This window comes from Ixodes scapularis, unplaced genomic scaffold (genome assembly GCF_016920785.2).
Source record: "Ixodes scapularis isolate PalLabHiFi unplaced genomic scaffold, ASM1692078v2 PGA_scaffold8__174_contigs__length_109621045, whole genome shotgun sequence".
Classification (NCBI taxonomy): Eukaryota; Metazoa; Arthropoda; class Arachnida; order Ixodida; family Ixodidae; genus Ixodes; species Ixodes scapularis.
The window spans coordinates 6,424,069-6,450,159 of record NW_024609883.1 but is presented as its reverse complement, the minus strand read 5'-3'; the positions used below and the strand labels follow the sequence as shown (position 1 = coordinate 6,450,159).

The following is a 26,091-nucleotide window of genomic DNA, read 5'->3' as shown; positions in this document are numbered from 1 at the left end:
TTACGGTTAGTCCATGTTACTCAACACCACCAGTGCAAACGTCATGCATTCACTCTGTGTCAGCTGTGTGACTTATGTACTGCAGCTGAAATGTCAACCATGCAATCCAGTAGCACATTGCAATAAAAAAATAAATCCAGTATAACAGGGGTACAACACCAAGCTCATAGTAGAGAACTAGTGAAGACGGGTGCATATACTTTATCTTCTTTAATTAATCCCGCACATGCACAGTCGTTTTCTTGTTCTATACATACATGATTTTACCGAGAGGGGAGGAGGTACCCGAAAGAAATGTTATTGCATATAAAAAATAATGAGAGCAAACTTGTTTCTGACATCCTGAGTAGCATTAAGCTATTTCCTTTGTTCAAGAATGTAAATCAAGAACTATAATCAAGATTATAAATATCCTTCATGGTATCACAATATCCACCTAGTACACATGCTGGTGTGTAGCAGCAGCTCATAGTCCCATGAGTCAATATTTGTTTTAATGACACAGCTGGCTATGATCAAATCTTTTGGGAATCCTAATTTATTTCGGAGTGCCTTTGTAGACCTCGAGGTCAGAATGAACCAGACATTTAAATTAACACTTTTTATGGAGCTTTGTGTGCATCAGTCTTCTACCCCAACATCTGCAGGCATCTCCAAAGAAAACTCACCTGCCAGCTCTGCAGCTACCTGCTGCACGCAGGTGGAGACTGCATTACTCCTTGGGGCGGGATTGTTGTTCAAGGAGGACATCAAAGTTTAGTAACAAAACAAGCAAGGCTGGAGTGTGATTACAGCAACTTGCTGTAATCACAATCAACAAAGGCAATTGGGTCAGCTGACAAGTCAAAAGACAGAGTGAAGTCGTGGTCACATGTAGGTTTCTTGAACCATTTAGCAAAGAGAACGAAAAGCCCTTCACGCATCTGCGTTTGGGGCAAGCAGAATTTTTACGAACTGCAACGATGTTTCAACCAGTTGCAACGACGAGTTGTCATAGCAACTGAGCACCAAGTGCCCTGTCGTTTCCAACATAGCAGGTAGGGTTGGGTTGAACTTCTATGGTGCGTTGCAAGTAACTGGAACGACCAAAAGAAGCGACCAATCACGTTTCGAGAAGAGAGTGGTTACGTGAATGCCCACGGCAGCCACGACCCGCTGCGAAGCATGGTGCCGGAGATCAACGTCGGCGTGGCATGGCCAATAGTGAAAGTTCATTGTACATGTGAAGTGCTTTCACGGTTGCAGCGGTTTAGACACATGTCCCAATGGTGTACCCACACATGCTCCAAGAGACGAGCTATTTGGCACAACAACAATGTGACTGCACTTAGACGGGAAACATTCTTGCCTTTGTGTGTGTTTGTGGCCCAGAACATAGCAGATTTCTTATTTTGCCTACTGCGTGTGTGTGCTCAAGTTAAGATACTATTGTTGCGTAGCATTTTAGAGAAGCGTCCAAAGAACTATAATTTTTTTACTTTTCTACTTTAGGGACGTGAAATGATTACCTAGTGGTAGAATTCTTCAACATTTACTTCACCCATGCAACATCTAAATCGTTTCTCTCTCCAAGTATGTTGCAACTAAAATTATATTTGTTCTTAAAAAAAATTGTAAAAGCAGAATGTGGCTAGATTTGTGTCCTCCGCATGGCCTGGTGCTCTTTCGGCATAATCTCAGGATGGTGTGTCACTTCATTCTTTCACTGGGCACAGTGAACATAATTTCGAGAAAGGTAATAAGCCCCGAATCTAATGATAATTTAGTAGCAACAACTGAGTTAGTGGTCAGTCCTTACCTTCAAGCAGTGGCTCTCCATTCGAAATCACCGTCCTTGGACATCGAGCATGGGGCTGGGTTGCTGCCGGACCCTTGTGTAAGGGGGTCGGCAACTGGGAGCGTTCTCGTGAGAGCCAAGGAGGGTACTGCTGCTGCACAAGGCTGGGCTGCCGGCTGTGATGCTGCCTTCAGTACACAGTCAGAACCAACACTTGGTACTGGTTTGTTGTTTGAAGATGACATCCAGTATTAGTGACGAAACAAGCAATCTTCGAGTGTGGTTAGGGTGATTTACCTACGTTCTCAGAGTTTGGTACAGGCCACTTTGGCTTACTGGAAAATGATGCGCGAGGTTATGCTTGTTTGAGGTTGACGAGCGAGGACACACACACAAACACACCACATTATGCTGTTTGAGAGCTACCAGCTCATGATTACAGATGAGTTCGTCATGTAACATGGCTACTTGGTGCACTGACTGTTATACAGCCAGATTTCGTGCTTCCAATGGCATACGATTATAAAGTCCAGTCAATACTCATCAACCTTCGTCAGGTAGAGGAGTTAACAAGCGCAACCACAACATAAACGTTGGCGGGCATACGTTTCCAAGAACTGGCATTAGAAGAGATTGCCCCAGAAAAGATTAATGCGTGCATCCTTCTTCGGAGGCGCACATCTTTTTCCGTCCCGTTCAGATGGTGAATCCACTTCGCGAGTAAAGATGCACCATGTGAAAGAGCCTTTATGATTATCGCCCTTCATACCTTACGTGGATGCGCGCTTTTTCCATTGCTCTTAGCGATCGAAGATGGCCGTTGTTTGCGGCATGCGAAGGCAGTTGCTACATGGTTTGGTCGGTCCTATCCAGCTACAATTTCCCTGTTCGATAGAGCGGCGATGTAACGATCATGCAAATACCCAACATTTTGTCTTTGTTTTTCTCAGCTGCGATTAAAGCGACTTACCAGTGATGAAATGCATTCCACATAAACAGGACTGCTGGATCCGCTCCCAAGCCTTCCTTCGGTGTGTCAGGTGAGCTTGCTTCACCTCGCGCGGACCCACGCCGCTCTTCGATTTGGATCAAATTTCTCCGAGGGAAAGCAAAAGCTCCTCTCCTCCCCCTTTCCATGCCAGTTCTGACACCCAAACGTGACACACTGCTTTGGCATTCTATCTAATGGCACTGGGACGACCGGGAGTCGCAGACTGGCACTGACATAAAGCAAGATGGAGGCTTTGCTTTCCTATGCCACTAATTTGGCCTGGCAACGTGTGCCTCGGGATACCCTCGAACGGGAAACTCGGAAAGTGGTGAATTATCCAAAAATGGTGCAGTTAGGAAGGATTGACAAGTACAACGAAATGGCGCAGAACTTTGAATATTATTTAGAGCGATTTGAGCATTTCATAATCGCAAACAATGTCAGACCCGAGAAGATGCAAGCAGTATTTATGCTGCTGGGGAAAGTTCATTCATTCTATTCATTCATTCATTCAATGCTTTATTTACAAATTTGTTCTCAAAATACACAAAAACTGTTTGGACCCATAGCCGTCAAGGCTAGTCCAGGGTCCAATCGCAGTATAGGTTCAAAAAGCGGCAGAATACAATACTCGTACAATGCGCAAAAGAAGCAAAAAAAAAAAGAAGAGAAATAAATCATGTTCTAGGAAGTGCTTAGCGTAACTGCATTTCATAATCACGAAAGAATCTTTTTAAGGAAGGCAGAAAGTTGTTTTTCAACTTTATGTTAATAGGTATTTTATTCCAAACTAGAGCACCATAAAATTCAATCAGCCTTTGTCCATATGCATTATGGCATGGCGGTAAATTAAACATATAATTTGCTGCAGCCCTTGTTTGTCTCCTGGGAGATAGAAATAAATTCAAAGAAAGGGGTTCATTCGACTCTATGATTTTACAAACTGTTTGAGCTATTTTTAATTTGTAAATACAACTGAATGGCAGCACGTTTAGCGATTGGAAAATAGGTCTGCTAGGGTTAGTGTTTCTTGAAAATGTTATAAATCGTATCGCCCGTTTTTGCAAGCGAGTTACCGGATCTAAGTATGTAGCGTAAGTATTACCCCAGGATTCAATACAATAAACCAACAAAGTTCCTCTCAGGATGCAAAATTACTTCATTTGTCCTATCACCCGCTCAAAGTGAATGCAGACCTTGGCAGTGGCTCTCGTCCTAGCTTCATCTCCAGAGAGAGCTACAGCTTCTACTTCTTCAGAGATCTGAAACCCCCTGTCTGCCATAACGGAGTCACCGGGCTTGAGGAGGGCACACAGTCTGGAATTTGCACTCATGGCTTTGACCGACGCCAGGCCAGGTGCGGACGCTCACAAAGGATGCGAACCCTTTGGGGGTGATCAAGCCTTTTGCAGTGTTGTTGCATTTGTAGCTCGAATAGGTGTTGCTCTGCACCCTGAAGTCGCTGGGCGTCTCAATGAAGACTTCCGTGTAATCCAAGATTACCCGAGTCAATGGTTTGCACCTCGCTAAAGCACTCCGACATATACTTTTCAACGCTGTGTCGGGAAGGCCAGTAGCTTACTTGTACGGGTAGCCTGCCAGGAACTCAACCCACAAGGTCCATACCTGACTTAGAGTGCTAATGTGTACACAGAACCAGTATGCAAGGTCCTGCTGCAGAAGCCCCAGCCGTAGGTGGGACAACATAAGCAGCAGCTGGTCCTCCATAGACAGATTGAGGGGCCTTCCCTGAAGTCGTTGACGCTGCTTGTAAGACTCGTAGTTCGTCTGCACGAACTTAACGAAGGCCAGAAATCTCGTGGGACTCGAATCCTGTGCAGAAAGCGAGTTTCTCGCTATCCTGCTGCACATCGGTGAGGGTGAAGACCTGGGGAGACACCGTGGCATCAATAACTTCCTCGGCTTCATCGTACAAGTTCTTCAGACGAGCCACTTCTTTGAGCAGGGCTTCATCCTTTTTTCGTAGACAGTCGTTGTCCTTGCACAGTCTCTCATTTGCCGAACAGACCTCCTCAACTTGCCTAATGCGATCACGCGGGGCCAGGTCCAAGGAACTCATGATACTGTACTGGTGATCTGCAAAATGAGAAGGTAGATCACATCATAGTTTCACCCAGACATGCACAAGTTACTAAAAAAAGTAGCTAAGTTTAGTTCTCATTATTGGCTTTAAATGTAATTTGAGTAGAATAGAAATTACGCAGCTCCAACAATAATTAAATAATTTACTATTTTAAAACATAGTGAATTACTTTGAGGTTAACTTTTATATACCGAGTTTTCCAGTGTATAAAATGTATTAGTTTTCCAAAATTTTCGGTGGTGCGTCTTGTATACTAATTTTTACTTAGAAACTTGCAAAAAGTGGGGAGAGCATCTTATACACAGGTGCATTTTATACACCGGAAAATAAGGTATATTTTTTGTTATGACAAGAAAGGACAAATCGACCTAATCCGGGAACAAACCCCTATTAGTCTAATATAAAGACGGTCATTTTATGGCTCATGCTTTTATTGAAACCCTTTATTAGCTCGTAAAACAATTGGCTCTCGAGCTTCTTGTCTGATAGCTTGCCCTTTTTCCTTCAAAACAGATTTCCGACTGAGGCACTCATTTGAATGGCCCCTTGTATTTAACAAACTGGCTGTGCGGGGCTCGGTATTTCAGGATGTCTGACACATCGCTACTGACTACGATAATATAGCAATAGTAAAGGTTATTTATGCGTTTGAAGTATGAAGGCAGGCCACTTTTGTGAAGTAGAAGCTCCGTTTCGCCACTCTCGAGTGCATAGTGAAGGGTCTCTTGCTCTGCGATGTTAAATCCTGATATTTTAAACTGGTATGACGCACCAGCACATATTATTTAATAGACATGGGCGTGCCAACTCCTTCTATTTAAATCGTGGCACACAAAATGGGTTGGCGCAATTGTCTTTGTCGCCGACAGGAAAAACTGGGAGAAGCCACGGAAGAGACATTGTCTGCAAGTAAATACTGGAGCTCAAGAGGCGGATATTCAAAGGCACCCTGAACGTCAAGAACATCGACGTCTTCTGTGAAGAAGGAGTTTACATGCTTTGCGATTTGAACTCCTATTGCAGGAAAGTAAAGAAGGTTGCATCACTAGTGACAGATGGGCCAGTTGGTACATGACTTATTTTAACAAAATGCGCCGCAAGACAGGAAAAGAGTAAGAAAACACGAGGCGCTACTTTTAACTGAATGTTTATTGAAACTGTCGTAGCCGTTGTTCGGGTGTAACAAGAACGGTTTATTACTGGTTAAAGTCAATACGTGCGGTCGGCGACATACAGCCGTGTCTTTGCATGGTTGCGCCGTTCTGCCGTCGTTCGCTGGCCCCCCCCGGGGCGAGAGTACTCCGTGCGTAGGCGCGTCGCGGCGCTGCAGTCGGCGGTCGCTCGAATGCCACTCACGACACCCCCCTTTCTTAGGAGTAGGGAGCTGAGCTACAAGTCCGACCTGTCCGGTGGTCTGCTTGGTCGTCCGCTCCTAGTGACCGCCGTTGGCTGCATGTGACTCCCGGTGCGTCGTGTTAGTCCTGTCGATGTGCTTACAATGTAGGACCTTGGTTGGGCTGCTGGCCGTGTCACTGTACCGCAGGATGCCGGACCACTCAGTATGCGCACCACTGTCTTTGGCGGCAGGCATTCACGACTTCTCACTCTGTGACGCACGTTGTAGGTCTGCTTCACTCGCGCCCTGTACGCTTCATTCCTGCGCCTGAAGTCGCCGTCGTCCCACTTAGGTGCGAGCATCTTGGTTGTGGTTGGCACAGGCGTATTCAGGCGGCGACCCATTAGCAGTTCGCTGGGTGAAAAACCTTCGACTCCTGGCGTAGCTCTGTGCGATAGAAGAGCCAGGTTTATGTCCTTCGACTTCTTCTGGAGTTGTTTTGCTGTTTGGACCGCACGCTCTGCCACGCCGTTGCTCTGGGCGTAGTATGGACTTGAGGTTACGTGGTCTGCCCCCCAACGTTCCACCAGGTTCCTGAATTCAGCTGAGGCAAACTGTGGGCCATTGTCTGTCCGCACAGTTCTTGGTGCTCCAAATCGTGCGAAGATTGGTTCCAAGACTCGAGCGATGTCTTTTGTTGTAGTGCCCTTTAGTTGCTCCACCTCCAGGAACCTGGAGTAGTAGTCCACTACCACAATGTAGTCTCTCCCTTCGAGTTTGAAGAGGTCAATGCCGATAGTGTCCCATGGGTTTTCAGGTAACGGAGTCAGCAGCAGTGGCTCAGTTGGTGGCTTTCGATGTTGTAGGCAGACAGAGCATCTTTCAACAAAGTCTTGTACCTGCGTTCCGATGCTAGGCCACCACACCGACTGTCTTGCTCTTGCGCGACATCTGCTCGTGCCCATGTGGCCGGCATGAAGTCTTTCCAGCACCTCAAGCCTCAGGTTTGGTGGGATGACGAGTCTGTCACCCTTAAACAGCAGACCGTCGACAATAGAAAGTTCACTCGCCACCTCTGCATAGCGCTTTAGTTCCGGTGCAAGTCCATGTACGGTCGGCCATGACGAGGTACACAAAGTAGCCACTCTGGCGAGCGTAGGGTCTGCTTGGATGCCTGCCTTGATTCTGTCCAACATTTGGTTTGACGCCGGCAGCTGTTCAAGTGTCAACTCCTCGTACTCTTGCACAGCGCTGTCAAGGTCTCTTTCTTCGTCCTTGGCTGGCTCAGGTTGCGGCTTTCGGGACAGCAAATCAGCAGTGTACAACTTGTTTCCAGGAGTGTGTGACACTGTATAGTCGTACTCTAGCAAGCGCATTCGAAAGCGTTGGAGACGAGGACTGAGCTCGTCTAGTCGTTTGGTTGTGAGCAGCGGCACGAGAGGCTTGTGATCCGTTTCTACATGAAATGTGGATCCCAGGAGGTACTTGCGAAAGTGTTCACATGCCCATGTGATGGCTAACGCCTCCTTTTCAATTTGGGCGTATCGTTGCTCTGTTTCAGAAAGTGAGCGTGATGCATACGCCACTGGTGACAGCCTGTCGCCTGCCTGCTGCAGAAGAACGGCTCCCAGCCCGTAGGATGAAGCGTCGACTGAGAGTGTATGCGGCTGCTGGGAGTCGTAGTGGACGAGAACTGGTGTTGCGCAGAGTGCCTGTTTGATCCGGTCGAAGCTCTGTTGTTGAACCGGACCCCAAAACCACTCTGCATCTTGGTGCATCAGGTCCCTAAGTGGCTTTGTCATCTCTGCCAGACCGGGAAGGAACTTCGCCAAGTGATTTGTCGAACCCAGGAAGGACCTCACTTCGGACACGTCTGACGGTGGTTCAAGTTGAGCGATGGCTTCCAGCTTGCTTGGATCAGCACTTACTCCTTCTGCAGATACCACGTGTCCTAGGAACTTGACCTTGCTTTGTCGAAAGGTGCATTTGTTGACGTTGAGGGTCACTCCGGATTGTTGCAGTCGGCTCAACACCTTGTGTAGATTCTTGTCGTGTTCCTCCATTGTCCGTCCGGAAACTATGATGTCGTCCTGCAAGCACGCCAGATTGTCCAGCCCCTCCAGCACGCGGAGCATCTCTCGTTGGTAGAACTCAGGTGCTGTCGATATTCCGAAAGGCAGTCTGAGGAACTGGAACCGTCCAACAGGTGTGATGAAAGTTGTGTACTTGCGCGAGTCTTCTGCGAGAGGCACCTGCCAGTACCCGGCTCGAGCATCTAGGCGGCTGAACACTGTTGCACCGGCTAGCCATGCGAGACACTCATCAACTGTCGGCATCAACATGCGCTCGCGGACTATCTGTTGGTTCAGTTGACCGTAGTCCACGCAAATTCTCAGTTCATCATTCTTTTTCTTGGCAACAACCATCGGGAAGCACCACTCCGTTGCTTTTTCCACCTTCTTGATGACTCCCATTTCTTTCATCCTTTCCAATTCGTTCTCCACTTGTGAGAGCAGTGGAAGAGGAACTCGCCTTGGGTATGTGACGGCATAGGGCTTGGCGTCATCCTTCACTTTGATGTGGTATTCGGTCTTCATTAGTCCGAGTCCAGACGTCAACTTGGGATACTGTGCCAGAAGATCGGAGATATTGCTTGGTTTCGCACATGTCTCCCCAAGCTCGAGTGGTCGCCGTAGTATGCCAAGAGACTCGACTGCTGGTCGGCTTAGCAATGCCTCTTTCAGTCCTTTGATGACAAAGACCTTGTCTTGTGTGCTTGTGTCACGCCGGTTAATTGTGGCTTCGAAGTACCCCGCTGTCGCTATAGGCGTTTGACCTGGGCCAGTCAGTGTCTGCGCTGAAGTCTTCAAGGGTCCCATGGTCTTCTTGTTGTAGTCGTTGAGTGATATAGCTGTCACATCTGCACCCGTGTCGACTTTGAACGTGAGAGGCGAGCCGTTGACCTTGACAGTAACTCTCCATGGTTCCGAGATTGACTGGGTTTTGACCTCACCGAGGTAAACTTCCTCGACGCCCTTGCTGCGTTCCGAAACACGAGCCAGTGTTTCATGCTTGTCCTTTCGTGACAGGCACACTGATGCGTAGTGGCCCTTTTTTCCACAGTGGTTGCACGTCTTGTTTGAAGCCGGGCAATGCACTTTCGTGTGGTCGCGTGCGTCACCGCACCACCTGCAGTGTCCTGCTTCTGTCCTGTTCTTGTGCTGATAGGAAGCTTGGATGGGCAGTTTTCTTGTTTCCTTGCGGCGATTCTTTCTGACCTCGTCGACGGCCGGGGTCGCTTGTTCACCTCCGCGAATCTCTCTCTGTTGCTGCTTGACCACCTCGGAATTGCGCGCCTTCGTGATGGCGGTCTCCAATGTCAGTTCCGAGTCCAGCTGAAGTCTTTCACTCAGCTTAACGTCGATCAGTCCAACGACGAGACGATCTCTGATCAATTCTTCTTTCAGGTTCCCGTATTCGCAGGTTTCGGCCGCCTTGTAAAGATCCGTAACGAAAGCGTCAACAGTTTCGTCTGGCTCTTGCTTACGGCTGTTGAATTTCGCCCGCTCGTATATCACGTTCGTCCTTGGCACGAAGTGCTTTCCAAACGCTTCCGTCACCGCTCCGTAGTCTTGCTTCTCGGCGTCTGTTAGTTTCAGCGAGGCCAAGATGTCCTCGGCCTCCCGGCCCATGGCGTGCACCAGTGTGTTCACTTGAGTCTCGTTGTCTTGTTTTTTCAAGCCCGAGATCACTCGATATCGTTCCCACCTTGTGAACCATCGTTTCCAATCTTCCGGTCGTCGGAAGTCAAGTTTTTCCGGTAACTCGACCACGAACGGGTTGAGAGGCTTTGTTTGCTGGGACATTGTCATCCTCGTGCCAGTTGGCGTGGTCCTTTGTCCGAGGACGTGCTTTGGCAGCGAGGCCTAACGTTTTTTTCCCGCGCAACTGCTTGGACGCTTCGTGCGGCTTGTACGGCCTACCTGGAGCGGTTGCTCGCTGACTTCGTGTTGTGGACGGATCCCGCCGCTGCCACCATGTCGTAGCCGTTGTTCGGGTGTAACAAGAACGGTTTATTACGGGTTAAAGTCAATACGTGCGGTCGGCGACATACAGCCGTGTCTTTGCATGGTTGCGCCGTTCTGCCGTCGTTCGCTGGCCCCCCCCGGGGCGAGAGTACTCCGTGCGTAGGCGCGTCGCGGCGCTGCAGTCGGCGGTCGCTCGAATGCCACTCACGACAGAAACAACACACTATTTATACGCCCAGTCGGGCTTCTCAAGCAACAATTAAAATTTTTGGTCTGTTAGATGCACTGACGGGGCACTTTGCATCTGTCATCCCCCTGCATTCTGATGTTAAATGACTCGAACATCTCTCTGGAGATTTTGTTTCTCAGTTTTCCCAGAACTTTTGTTTTTTCCAGTTCCAAAGCGCAAGGGCATCTGTTGCAATGAATAGCTAAATTGCCCGAGGGGGATTCCTTACTGATAATATGTGCTCTCTTGCCCTTTCATTGACGCATCTGCCCGTTTGGCCCACATACCCTTTCCCGCATGTCTTTGAAATTTCGTATACGACCGAAGATGCACATTCCATGAATTTCCTAGAGGGTTTCTTTCTGCAAACACATATTTTCGGCCCCGAAAAAGCTGTCCAGCCTGTGCCAAAGAATTAACAACAAACAAGACGGAGGTGACGTTTGCAGGAAGTAACACTCTAGGAAATTCATGGAATGCGCATCTTTGGTCGTATACGAAATTCCAGTTACATGCGGGAAAGGGTATGTGGGCCAAACGGGCAAGAGTATTTGGTTGCGTCTTGCGTTGTCCCCTTTGCATGCGCTTGCACAACTAGATGGGACAGAGTTGGAGCACTGCAGAAGCTACGTTTGCTACGGCAAAGTAGCACAAAATAGATCATGCCGAGTGTAGACTGAACTCATTTCAGTTTTCTTATGCACAATTTCAGTGTTTCTGCATTGCCCTCGCAGAGATAGAACCCCTCCTTGTACTTGAGGTAGGGCACATAGCCCTTTCCTTTTCTGTATGGAAGTTCAGCCTTTTTATGCGACGCATCAGAAGCCAAAGCGGTAAAGGTAGTGGAGGCTGGGAAGAACTTTGCTGTTTGAGAAGACCTTGTCAAAGTAGACTCGTTCTACATAAAGTGAGTCCCACAGATCGCCGTTCTCCGTCCATACAGCAAAGTCACACCATTGTACATTAGCAACTGCTGTTTGTCTTTGCACTTGGAAATAAAATGGGCATGTCTTCTTGAGCTCCACGTTTCCATTTACAATATGGCAGCAGAAGTCGCCAAACTGGCATGTTTCAGTAGGAGTCATCTTTCACTTAGAGGCAAGACACTTGACCTCTAGAATACCCTTGTCATTTCCTTCCAAGACGATGCGGTCAGGTGACACCGCTAGGTAAGGGTATTCTTGGTGTATTTGAAGGCCCGTCTCTTCCACCGGGATATCTTTGTCAAAGCATAACATCAAACTTAAGTATGCTGCCACAGCAACTGGCTTGTTGTCTATGGCATTCTGCCTAGGGTCTCCAGGCTTGAGTTTCTTTACCTTTGGATACATGTCCTGCACCAAACTCTCGGGACAGGTCCGGTGCACAATCTATTGGAAAATTGATGACTCCAGGTGGCCAACTTTCTCCCTTGTCCAGGCAGGATTCCTGTTTTGTCCTAGCGTAGCCTTGCATTCTATGGTCCTTTCTTCCTTGCAAAATGGAAAGATGGATGCTATGTAGCTGGCCGAAATCTCCAGACTTGCTTTTGAAAGCAGCTTATCAGTGTGTTTCAGGAGTGTCTAATTAGTGGCTCTTGAAACTTTCACAGCATAGTTACTCCACAATTCATTTGGGGCATCAGACAGTAGCTTTCTTAACACCTTTGCAATCTGGGGGTTCCCTGGATCTACGCAAGTGGAAGCAAAGCACGCACAATGCTTGGGCTGCTGCGGTGTCGACTTGTTTAGGACATGTTCCCTGAAAGTGATGTCCTTCAGAGCATTGGCCGATGATTTCTTGGCTGTAACACAGGAAAAAAATAAGATTAACAGGTTATGTGGTGTGAAGTCCTGTATGCAAGTCCATTTATGCTTCCATGTACCGGTACTTGGCATATATGTGCAGTCTGTACTCTTCGCAGCAAAAAGCAGCTACATGTTCAAAATAATATCTGTGAGCATGTAAGTGCATAAATCAGTGTATCTAAACCTTTTTGATCAGGCTCCAGCCATGCATTATTCTTGATGTCAAAATGACCACCAAGTGGAACTTCTGCTGCATAGAAACAACACAATACTGCACTCGCTGCACGACTGCACTCAAAAAGCACCTGTCGTGTTTCAGCATAGACCTCGGAGAACCAATCACTGCAATCTAAGGAGGGACGGGAGCTCAACAAATAATAGGGCGGACAATGTGCTTAAACCGAAAATTGAAGTCTGTGATAAAACACTGTGTGATATGAAAAGTCATGCTAGGTGCGCCATCTCATATTTGCACACTGTTTTTAGTGGTCTAAACACAGTTTATGAACCACATCTGCTGAACTTCTTCCACAAATTCCAGTATACGGTAGACACATAGGCAAGTTTAGGGTGTGCTCAGGATCGTGCAGAGCCATGCAGATCGCCGAGATAAAAGTATGTAAACATAGTGGGAGGGTATGAACATGCTTTTGTATTCTGTTGATACATTCTACTCGACTTCGCTATCTGTGAAAAATGTACGCTGATCGGCATTACTTCCATTTCCAAGTGCAGCATGCTTTGAACCATCTAGTTGGAGATTTTGTGTTTGTTGTTTGTCCCCTCGTTTTTCTTCTCCTGGGATTATTCATCTTTTAACAAAAATGAGCACTGTAAGAACAAGAAAACGGTGCTGCTACTCATCTTGCAACTTCACACACTTGTGTGAGAGAAGCTTCTTTGCAAAAGCCTTGTAAACGTCATGTCTATCAGTCTCCTTAAAGGCATGGTTGACAAGAAGTGGGCCCATGAACTTTCTGCACACAAGTACTGTAAACTGCTTGCGGTGAACTTTGTCCTCACTAGCTTCACACCTCAGGAGCGGGCTGAAGGCGAAAGCTGGTACAGCTACCTTCAGCAGCCCTGTGAAGGATTTCACAAGTCTCGGATGTTCTTTATGGCAACGTAGCTTTCCCTGGCAGCTCAAGACAGCAGCTTGATGAGGGTTATGGGATTTGGTACTGAAAATTTAAGTTGTTTTTCCAGCTGTTACTTTACTCTGAGGTTTCCTTCTTTGTCTTGTGTATGAATTTTTACAGAAACCCTATTTGGCATGATAAGCCTCCTTTCTCCATGTCACACTGACAGGTCTAGCATTGAAGAGCAGGCAGATATCTTGGGAAGCTATTTTGAAAAGGTATCATGTTCATTACTTTGATTCCTTTTTTTGTCTAAAACAAACAGCTGAAAAGAAGGCTATCAAACTGGCGGGAGTCACAGTAGAGCCGTACAATGCTCCCTTTACACTTAGTGAGCTTACACAGGCCTTTCGACGGAGTGATACCACTGCCCCGGGAAGTGACAACATTCACTAGCATATGCACCATCCTGCTGTGCTTCAAATTATCCTGGAATTTACTAACCAAATTTGGCTGAAGGGCTACTTGCCTTTCTTTTGGCAAATAGGAATCATTCCAATCTTGATAGGAATCATTCTAATCTTGAAACTATGGCAGAAATTCTTCCTTGGTGCATCTGTTTAGTTGATTTTAGTTTACTTAGCTTGGCGCAGTATGGCCATCGTAGCTCTTGCACCATAAAACCCGCAAACTACAACCACTATTGAAACACGGTAAAGATACATCATCTGCCTCCAGTTGCCGGCTTATAGCTTTCACTAGTTGCTTCTGCAAGACCTTTGGATGAATGGTTAATTGTCTTCTCGTTTATATCCTTGAAAAGAGGGGTTTGTTTGATCAATTTTAGCGCGGTTTTTGGTCATCCTGTTCTACACTGCATCATCTGATTCGTCTTGGAACGGCAGTATGGGAAGCTTTCGGAAACAGCCAGTACTGCTTGTCAGTCTTTTTTGGTCTCGAGAAGGCCTATGATACCGTATGGCGTCATGGGATTCTCCAAAATTTGTTTTCTTCTGTAATTCAAGGTAATATGCTAGCCTTTTATTTCAAGCTTTTTCCAAACATACCTTTATGTCATTTTCTGCGGCAATATTTTTCAACTTGTGCGCAATCCTATGAATGGGGTAGCACCGCAAACTTTCTTTGAGTTTCGTCTGCGTTTTCATTCTCCAATGTTTTTTTTGCGGATGTTCTCATACACGAGTACCATGAGACTTGTTGGATATCCTGATTCTCGTATTTGTGACATGTTTTTTTGAAGCTTTGCTCTGTTTGATGTTTACACGATTTGTGTAGTACAGAGACTAGAGCCATGCTGGCGACACTTCTCTTAATGGTTCTTGAGCGTCCAGATATCAACGGCAGAAACCCTTTTGCTGACCGGGTTTCATACTTCCTGCACATGTCTTTGATTGGAAATCAGAGTGAGGTTTAGGATTTTTATATTTTTTTCTGCAGGTTATTCATGCATGAAAACCAGGTTAATTCAACTTTCTGGAAACATCCCAGAACTGTATTTCTGCATCTGTTTCTCTGCTCATCTACCTCGAAGGCACTAAGTATTAGGAAGTCGTCCACATAGCGGAAAATAGCCTCGACTCTTGTATCTTTCAGAAAGTTTTCGATTTTCTGCTTGCCGCCAGGTACAAATCGCATAATTGCGGCGCCACCCGAGATCCATACTCCGCTTTTTTGCACCAATTGTTGGTCTTGATGCTTTACCACAGTCGCGGTTAGATAAACACCTAATAGTTATGAAAAGGTGCATACATTTATTACACCTTTTTAGAACTATTACGTGCAAATCTTTTTTTAGAACTATTAGGTGTATGTCTATTAGGAATCCTCTTCAATTTATGTTAATTTTGTTAGTCTAAACAGTGATTATCTCTTGACACAAGACTAAACCAAGGACGACAGTAAGAATGTTAGACCAGGCGCCTCGTTTTCTTCACTCGGAGTTTCTTGCCATGTGTCTAAAGCCCCAGCCGAACAGAGAAGTGCGCTGTCCCTCGCACCGCTTCTTTCTAGCCTTCTCAGGCGCGGGGAACCCCCACCCCCCCGCCGACGGTCATGTGGAAAGGTTATGTTAATGTTTTCACATTGTGTATATTATTGCCGCGCGCAAGGCTGAGAAAGCAACGCTCGGTCACGGTCCTCCAGAAAGTTCCCGTTTATTCATGTACCGCACGTAGCTTCTATCATTTATTCCTGCTTTTGTTTTCTAGAAAGTGCGTGTTCATTCTCGCCCCGATCACGCGACGCTCGAGCCGCTTTCGCCGAATCTTCGAGATAGCGACGCACTCTAGATAAGAGGCCGCCCGCGACCTTGTCGAGTCAGTCTCGCCCCAGCGCTCGATTCTGCTGACACGCCGACTTCGACGCCCGCGACGCTCTGCTTTCTTCTGTTTCCTTCTTTATTTTTTTTTTGGCACAAGTTCGCCACATTAAACGTTTATTTCTTTCTGTTTATTTCCTGTTTTTTGTTTGGTCACCACCCGTGACATTTGGTGGAGGTGCGGGGTACCGCATGCCCCTGCCGCGTACCCCTCCGACGGCCCACAGTGCAAGTCCGACGCCTAGCCCACGAAGAACCGACGAAAGCACTTCCGAGATCCGGTTCAGTCGTCGCACCCAAGGTCTACACCCGGAATTCGGACCTCTACCGCCCAAGACTAAGCAGCCAACGAGGCCAACGATGGACAGCCAGTCGTCCCAGAACCCGTCCACCGCCAGCGTCGTATACCTGCCCGTCGCACCCAAAGCTCCGACGCCTTTCCACGGAGACACCCACGAGGACATCGAGGACTGGCTGCAACATTATGAACGTGTGGCCCGACATAACGGGTGGTCAGCTGAGCACTGCTTGCAGAACCTTTACTTCTCGCTGGAAGGTACTGCAAGGTACTGGCTGGAGAACCACGAGGCTTCTTTAACCTCGTGGGAGGTGTGCAAGTAAGAGCTAGTGAAGACGTTTACCAGCCAACACCGACGCGAGAGGGCCGAAGACATCCTTCGAACAAGGACCCAAGGTCTGAATGAAAGCATCACCAGCTTCGTTGAGGATGTTCTTCGCCTGAGCGCCCGCGCCGATCCTCAGGCTACAGAGGAGAAGAAGCTGCGACACCTGATGAGGGGTGTCAAAAGCGAGATATTCGGAGGTCTCATTCGCAATCCTCCGACAACTGTCGACGGGTTCGTCACGGAGGCGACGAATATGGAGCGTGCGCTACTAGCACGCGCCAGGCACTACGAGCGGCACCCTGGCGTGACTACTCTGGCGACATCCGGATACGACCTTGGTACCGACCTCCCAGGCATCCGTGACATCATCCGTGAAGTCGTCCGGGAAGAAATCCGCAAGATGCTCCCCGCTACGGATCGCTCGTCCTCCCTGTCGCTCGCCGAGGTCGTCCGAGAGGAAGTCCACCGAGCCTTCCAACCTGAGATTCCGATCAAAACGACGACGCCAGAGGAGCCTACTTTGAGCTACGCCGCCATGGCCCGAAGATCGCCGCAAGCTAACCGCCAGACCACGGCGCCACCCCGACGAGACCCTCCGATGCCACAGTATCCTCGACGCCAGGAAGGACAAGTCCACGACGTTCGCCCGGGGCAACCCTCGTCGAGGAAGACCGACGTGTGGCGAACGGCCGACCGACGCCCGCTCTGCTACCACTGCGGGGAAGCCGACCATGTGTACCGCCGATGCCCATACCGACGACTCGGGCTGCGCGGATTCCACCCAAACGACCCGCGCCCCCGGTGTGGTGAACGCCCTCGGGAGATCGACGAGTACCTGCGACGACCCCAGTCCCCCGAGCCTGCGTCCCGCCGAGAGTTCCGGTCGCCATCGCCACGACGTCCAGCTTCGCCGATGCACCGACCCCGACGTGAAAGCCTGTCGCCCCTCGCTCCTCGCCGGGGAAACTAGGCGCGGCAACCCCTGGAGGTGGAGTTGCCGAAGACGACCGACGTAAAGAGCCTCCAAGAACGCCGGAGCGCTCCCACTCTCCCGACGCCACGCATCGCTACGACGCCCCTGCAACGGTGTCCAACAACCTAAACGTCGTCATCGACGGTCACGACGCATCAGCACTCGTGGACACCGGAGCAGACTACTCAGTCTTGAGTGGGAGGCTCTCCCGCCGCCTTCGAAAAGTCATGACGCCGTGGGAAGGACCCCAAATACGAACCGCCGGAGGACATCTCATCACACCAGTCGGGAGATGCACTGCTCGCGTCGAGATCCACGGTGAAACGTGCCCTGTCAAGTTCGTCGTTCTGCAAGACTGTTCGAGGGACGTTATCCTCGGAATGGACTTTCTCTGCGAGTATGGCGCCGTCATCGACCTCGGAACAAACCGGCTGACGCTACGAAAACCTGCTCCACCAGCGGAGGAACCCGAAGCGACGTCACCCACGGTCCGAGTCCTCGCAAACCACGTAAACCTACCACCGCGGTCGAGTGTTTTCGTACTTGTCGGGATCGATGAAGCTTCCTGTGGCGAAGTTCTTCTCGAGGGAAGCCTCCAATTGCTTTTGGGAAGAGGCATAGGCGTCGCAAGGGGAGTAGCTGAACTTCAGGATGGGCGGACTGTGGCCCTCGTGACGAACTTCCGAAACGAAACGCAACACCTCACGAAAGGTGCAGCCGTGGGCCACGTCGAGAAACTCCGAAACCCCGCCGAAATCACTGCGATCACTGACGAATCCTTGTCGCCCCAGCAAGACAGTACGTCGCCAGCGCAGCTCGACATTGACCCTAAGCTTCCGGACCCTGAACGGCGTCAGCTGGTTAACCTCCTCGCCGAATACCGCGACTGCTTTGCGACGTCGTCGAAGGTGCGCCAGACCGCGGTTGCCAAGCACCGCATCGTTACTGAGGACGACGCGCGCCCTGTGCATCGATCGCCGTACAGAGTCTCCGCTAAGGAAAGGGAGGTGATCCATCAGCAAGTTCAAGAGATGCTGAATGACGACATAATCCAACCTTCAAGCAGTCCATGGGCCTCTCCAGTCGTGCTGGTTAAGAAGAAGGACGGAACTCTTCGGTTCTGCGTGGACTACCGGCAGCTCAACACGGCTACGAAGAAAGACGTCTACCCACTCCCCCGCATCGACGACACTCTGGACCGGCTGCGCCACTCTCGATACTTTTCATCGATGGACCTGAAGAGCGGCTACTGGCAAATCGAGGTCGACGAACGGGACCGAGAGAAGACAGCCTTCGTCACGCCGGATGGACTGTACGATTTCAAGGTGATGCCCTTCAGACTATGCACAGCGCCAGCAACTTTCCAGCGTGTCATGGACACCGTACTGGCAGGGCTGAAGTGGCAGAGTTGTCTCGTCTACCTTGACGACGTCGTAGTATTTTCAGCTGACTTCGACGAGCACTTGAGACGACTCCGAGCTGTTCTTCAAGCCATTCAGACCGCCGGACTCACACTCAAGCCGTCAAAGTGCCGGTTCGCCTATGACGAACTGAAGTTCCTTGGCCACGTGGTTAGTAACGAAGGCGTCCGCCCAGACCCCGAGAAGACTCGCGCCGTCGCGGCATTTCCAGCGCCGACAGATAAGAAGGCCGTGCGAAGATTCCTTGGACTTTGTGCCTATTATCGACGCTTCGTTCGGGATTTCGCAAGGATTTCCGCACCACTTACGAATCTCACGAAGGACGCCAAGAAGTTCGAATGGGCCGAGGAGCAACAGCAGGCATTCAACGAACTGAAACGACGACTCCAGACTCCTCCTGTGCTTGGACATTTCGACCAGGATGCGGAAACAGAAATTCACACGGACGCAAGTAACGCGGGACTGGGCGCAGTACTAGTCCAAGTGCAAGAAGGCATCGAGCGAGTCATCGCCTACGCAAGTCGGACATTGTCCAAGGCGGAAAAAAATTACTCCACAACTGAGAAAGAATGCCTTGCGGTCGTCTGGGCAATAACGAAGTTTCGTCCGTACTTGTACGGCAGCCCGTTCCGGGTAGTCACGGACCACCACTCGCTCTGCTGGCTTGCGAAGCTGAAGGACCCGTCAGGACGCCTTGCTCGATGGAGTCTTCGACTACAAGAGTTCAACATGACAGTGGTCTATAAGTCAGGCCGCAAGCACAGCGACGCCGACTGCCTGTCCAGAGCCCCCGTCGAAACCCCTTCCGGCTGCAGCGACGACAATGACGACGAGTGCTTTCTAGGAGCAGTGAACACCGACGACATGGCACGACGTCAACGGGACGATCCTGAGCTGCGCGCATTAATCGAGCACCTGGAAGGGGGCAGGAGTACCGTGCCACGTGTCTTCTCACGAGTACTGCCGACCTTCGCCATCCGACAAGGTGTACTCTACAAAGAGAACTTCGGCAACAACAACACACCTTGGTTGCTGGTAATCCCGAGTGACCTTCGAGAGGAGATCTTCCAAGCCTGCCACGACGACCCGACATCCGGACACCTTGGTTACAGCCGGACACTGGCCCGTATTCGTGAGAAGTATTACTGGCCGAAGCTCCCCAAGACCGTCCACCTATACACACGATCATGCCACGAGTGCCAGCGACGCAAGAAACCGCCGACGAGGCCGGCCGGACTTCTGCAGCCCATTTCTCCTCCAACTACACCCTTCCAGCAGATCGGAATGGATCTACTTGGTCCTTTTCCGCCTTCGACGTCGGGGAACCGCTGGATCATCGTCGCCACAGATTATCTCACGCGGTACGCCGAAACGAAAGCTCTTCCTTCGGGGACTGCTGTGGAAGTCGCCAAGTTTTTCATCGAGTCCATCGTCCTCCGGCACGGCGCTCCCGAAGTTCTGATTACAGATCGCGGATCTTCGTTCATGGCCCAGCTGACGCAAGAGATCCTTCGTCTCAGTGGCACCGGCCATCGTCGAACCACTGCATACCACCCGCAGACCAACGGTCCCGCAGGACTTTGTATACCACCCGCTGACCAACGATCCCGCAGCATACCACCCGCAGACCAACGATCCCGCAGGACTGCGGGACCTGCGGGTCCTGCGGGTCCTGCGGGTCCCGCAGGACCCGCAGGACTGCGGGACTTTGTGGGACCAACGGTCCCACAAAGTCCCGCAGGAATACCAAGTCCTTAAGATGTTGCCAGCTGGACTGTGGTTTTCTGGCACCTGTGCCAGTCTTTTCCTTTACTGTTCCTCAGACAGTCCCCGAAGGTGTCACGGAGGTTCCACCACATCCCGATGACAACCTTAATGTCGCCTGAAGAAGAAAAAAAAACAAAAAAACGGTCGATTGTGTTAGTCTTTAACGAGCTGATTTCAAAGCTTGGCACAATAGTGATAACCAAGAAAAGCACATTTTGCGGAAGTCGTGCGCAGCCTAGTCAGCGCGACAAATTGTGTTGAATAAAGGTACGCCCTCAACCTTTCAGCAGTTGAGCAACTTTAATGTCGGGAAAGTAATAAAGTGTATGCGATGATTGATACTCTAATTAATGGTGGATCGTTTCGTCACCAACTTTTGATTAAAACACGTTTTATTGACAAACCTTTTGTCGACACTTACGTTTCGTGAACGGTAACGTTTCACTGACAAAATATTTTCTCTATAAGGATTAGATAGAATTTGTTGTGAGGCTTAAATATCTAGAGGCGCACAGGCCTGTCCGCATGCATCGCCGAGGTCGGTAAGCACTGCTGGTAATGAAAACAAATAAACTAAGCTGTGAATGAAAAAAATGCACAATCATTTCAACGAAATAAATCGCAGTGTCGACGAAAGAAACTGTCAATGAAACATCGTTCGATGGACTGACTGCCACCGGTCCTATCAAACGTGGTTCCTGCGAAGATGACATAGTCATTTTTTTGTTATGAGACTGACACCGCTAAGATATCGATCACCGAATTTGGCTACATGAGTTTACACCTTTGGGGTGGTAATCACGGCATAAATCTAGGTGAGGAAAGCAAACAGAACTGTGAACATTGCCGAGACGTGTATGGCCACGTACATACAATCGGTTCTCTTGCCCATGCCTTCGGCCACGGAGATTCAACCGCTCCAGCGGAGGTCCGCCCCTTGCAGGGGGCACCTGTGAAAGCAGGTGTTTGGAGAGGCACCTCCACAGACCCTGAGCCATGCGGGTTCGCTCGCCCACGTCTGGCTGTGCGTGGCTTTCCCGTGTCCGGGGAGAAGGGCATCCAGGGCCGGTTTTCTCGAAGCGATGGTAAACCCATTTTAGTAAACCACGGTACCTAGGAAGGAAAAAGTACCTAGGTACTGTAATAAACGGCTGGATATAAAACCACAATAATTATTTTTGATTGGGCAGTAAGATGCGTGATCTATCGGTGAAACAAGCCAGTCATTTTGTTTATTCTCTTTCCACTGGTTGTTATCGCTCTAGTATGGTATTTTAAGTCAAAATATAGTAATGTTGTACTTGACGACCAATTTATTTGCTTCACATGCTACAAAGAAATATTAGCTACCATGCTAGAGTTTGTCGACGAATATTTGAAAACATAAGAAACATTTCCTTCAATATGTTTCGCCATAAACAATGCATAACTTTCCCGAGTCCCTTCCAGTCTGGCAATGCCGCTGCTGTAGTCTCGTTTTTGTTCCCTGCGACGCACGTTTCTACGATTCCTGCTGATCTCAACTGTTTGCCCTCTCTTCCGTTTGCCCAACCGATCCACCGATTAGCCCATCGATCGACTGCGGACTTACTAACAACTGATTTGCGGACCTATTTGTACTTTGATAACGGAAACAATGTCAAACGGGACGAGGCGTCGACGTCGACGAGACCGCGCGTACGCGCAGTACGCTGTCGTCATGCTGGGACGACAACGTGTGTTCCGGGACCGCCTCGATCCGCTGGAAGAATTCGACGAGGATGCGCTGCAACAACGATTCTGGTTTGGTCGCGCGGAAATTATGTTTCTCGCGAAGACACTGCGCCCGGACTTAAAGCGGTCGACGCGTCGCAGCTGCGCCCTGTCCGCAGAGCAGCAGGTGATCGTCGCTCTGCAGTTCTACGCCACGGGCAACTTCCTCATCACTGCAGGCGACTACGTCCACGTACAAGTCTCTAGTGCTTCACGGTCCGTGAGGCAGATCACCGTAGCTCTGGCACGTCGAGCAAGGGACTTCATACGGTAAGACTTCATACGGTAAAGAGTTCCAGAGCGTTCCGAGTAAAAAAAAAAAAAAAAAAAGTCAGATTATGTTGAATTTGTTTGAGTAAAGCTATACGCACTCCGTCGTGCACCTCGGCCGGAAAGGGCAGTACGCACTACGCGAAACTGCCCTCCAGAGAAAGGGGAAAGAAGGAGTTATCCTCTTATCAAGATCCTCCTTTGTGCCTCCCGGGTTTGCACAGGCGTTTCTATTCTCCTACCAGGTGATTAGAGAAGATTAACCCGTTTCTCAAAATTCTCACAAAAGCAGCTTCCCTCTCCTTTTACTTGGTGTTCAAAAGTATGCGATGTGACGTCAGTGCAAGGAGCTTATAACATGAATGGTTACAACGTGTTTTATAAGTGGTGGCATAACATAGGGTTAAAAAAAAAAAAAAAAGATGGCATAGCATAGGGGCGATTACCGTGCATAGGGGGTAAGGTGTCTGCTTCATACATAAGTGGACACGGGTTCGATCCGCGGTGTGGGCCCACTTTTTTTTTTCTCAAACATTTTGTTTTGTCAAGGCATTTGGCGATATTTACGACATTTCTTTTTTACGATGAACACTGAAACAGAAAAAAAACGAATGTTGTCGGCTAAACTTTGCATAAATGTGCATGCTAGGGTATTGTGCTGTAAATTAACTTGTAAATGTATTGGCAATGCAGGTGGCCTGACCTCGCAGAGAGTGCTGCCTTGCAGGAGCAGTTCTTTGACGTAGCCGGGTTCCCTTGTGTCGTGGGTGCTGTTGATGGCACCCACATTCGAATCGAGGGACCGCACGTGCACGAGGAAGTGTATGTGAACCGCCACCTGTACCATTCCATCAATGTACAGGTGGTAGTTGACGCATCCTGCCGCATACGCAATGTGGTTGCGAGATGGCCAGGAAGTATGCACGACTCCCGGATTTTCACCGAGAGCACACTATCAGTCAAGCTGGCCGATGGCGTCTACGATGGCCTATTGCTCGGCGACAGCGGCTAGACCTGCCAGCCGTGGCTAATGACGCCCTTCCTGTCGCCATCATCAGCAAAAGTGAGGTACAGCACGGCACACACCACGACAAGGAATATTGTTGAAAGGTAAGACAAGGTCACGCATCGTGGTGGGTTACTGGGCTGCTATATTGAAAAGAATGCCACTAGACAACATAACGTTCTGTTGTCATAGCACAGAAGACACTGTTAATTGTAACGTCCCTACATACAGTTTTGCGTTCTCTAGACCAAGCAGAAAACAGTGGTTGCACGGAACCTAAAGAGAGAAGAAAGAAAATACTATCCCAAGAATATATATTTATTTATTGTACTTTCCAGTGCCCCTATACAGCCCGGTGGCCTGCATAAGGGTGCACCGTAGACACATATATGCAGTGTTGCATAAAAAGCAGACATGCAAAACGCATGCATAGTATCAAGAAACAAAAACATAAAATATTCTCCAACATATTTTTTGGAGAACATATCACATTGTTTGTTCGTTAGGGGCAGGATTTGTTACATACGTGTGAAAGGCAATATTTTGGTTCAACCTGGATACAGAAGAGCAAAAAGATACAAATGCAAAGCTGTGTTTTTTTTTTTCCGGCCCCACCTTTACAGAAATTACCTGCCTACTTGTCATACATTCTAAAATACTCCACACTGCTGGGACTCGCCGTAAAAATGTGACAAATTGCACCGGGCTCGGGTTGCTATAGGGAAGTCGTTGACAGACATCTTCAGACTGCTAATGTTAACGACTGTTTGCATGAAACTGTGTTTCGCTTACACTCGGCTATGAGGAACTTTTGTCGAGGGAAGTTTAATATGGTGTACATGTAAACATACTGTTATATATCTGGGCAATGATAAGAAATGATTGCCGGGTTTTCGGTAGGCTACAGCATTCAGAAAGTATGAAATAGTCTCAGCCCTAATATATTAGTGTAATTTAAATGAATAATACTCATTCTGTCCATATGATGCACGCAGGACAATAGGCCAGCTGAAGCGCAGGTTCCACTGCCTGCACGCCGAGCTGCGCATGGAGCCAAGCAGATGCTGCGACATCATCGTGGCATGCTGTGTGCTCCACAATCTCGCCAAGAGATACCCCTGTGCGATGCCAGGGACTGCTATCCCGCCTGAGGTTCCTGTGGAGCCCATGGCAGCCGGCCGTGGAGAAAGCAACGAGGCCCGGCGTGCCCTTGTCGACCAGTTCATCTGTTGAGCGTAGGTATGTCGGTATGTGGTCTTTTCAATTCAAACAGATTTTTTTGAATGCGAGAAACATACAGAGATATTGTCCTCTCTGTGTGTTTACCAGGCTCCGTAAATGGATAACCATAATAACAATTTGAATGTGGCACGCGATTTCATATAATAAATTTTCTTGAATGCTTCGTGGCATCTTTTGACTGTGGGTTTACCAGCAGCTAATATAAGGGGCTGAACCAACCCCGACATATTCCTTGGAGAACATAGATATTTTATATCTTTATTAAGCACTCTTCATGTATGGTTTCAATACGAGGGTAAACAGGCTTTGCGGAATTCACTCGTTGCAAAAGAATGGAAGCGTTGGCAGATATTAGAGCAAGCAGATGTTTTGCTGCGACTGCTATCCACCTTTGTTTGCAAAAGCGTTGCTTGGAGACGATGCAGCGCCCGTCGTATGCCGCTCAGGCGTCCACCCTCATATCGAAGACGTCTGTACCCTTTCCTGATTCCGAACATTGTAGCAGAAAGAGTGCCTCAAGCATTGCAAACCATATTGTCTCGCAAACCCTCTTCATTGCAGCATGTTTTTTGTTGGTTGCAACAATGACATGCACTTAAGATGTAATGTGGCAGTGTCCAAACAAGGTAACTCTTCTGAACAGCATTGCAGGCACGGATCAGAATCATTCTCGCCTCATCCAGTTTCGGTATGTGGTAACAAATGCCCAAAGATTGATTAACATATCTTGCAGCGTACCTCATTGTAAAAGGTTAAAGTTGGTCAAGCAGCATAATTGCAACTGCGTTTAACAGTGAAATTGCTACATGACCCATGGAACCACATACGCAAAAGTCGTGCAATATATTGCTGTTGTGTGCCTCGGTCAACAGTGCGTGCGGCTTTTGTGCGAAAAGCTTCGGCCCACTTCTGTGTGTTGGTCATCGTGCTTGTCCTCGTACTACAGGTACGCGAACATCAATGCCCTCAGTGCGAGTAGTTATGGGGGTGAGCGAAATAATAGCCTTAAAAATAATACCATTTCATTTTATTGCGCCTCTGTCCTATAAGTTGGTGCCATTATTACCATATTTAAAAGTATTCTACAGGTTAAAGGAGTCAACCTGTATGCGTCACAGTAGTGGCCTGATTATAACAGCCACTAATGAATCATGTACATAAGAGGAATAATTCTGTCATTGGTTATTTCACTTAGTAAAAGAGTAAAGGGTGTATAAAATCGCTGTCGAACAACGTTGAAGTATGGTAATGCCTGTTTACTTTGGGAAGTGAACAAAGAGAGTACAGAGTTCCTGAACGATGTAAATTCCGCGACACACTCTCCTCGAACAAATCGGGCACACCGAGTGGCCACACCAGTAACCA

General features: G+C 48.7%; 2 pseudogenes; both read right to left on the bottom strand.

Moving 5' to 3' along the window:
- Positions 1 to 11,147: 11,147 nt before the first annotated feature.
- Positions 11,148 to 11,796, bottom strand: LOC115329644 (annotated as a pseudogene).
- A 231-nt stretch (positions 11,797 to 12,027) lies between these two features.
- Positions 12,028 to 26,091, bottom strand: part of LOC115322677 — a 98,423-nt pseudogene continuing 84,359 nt past the window's right edge.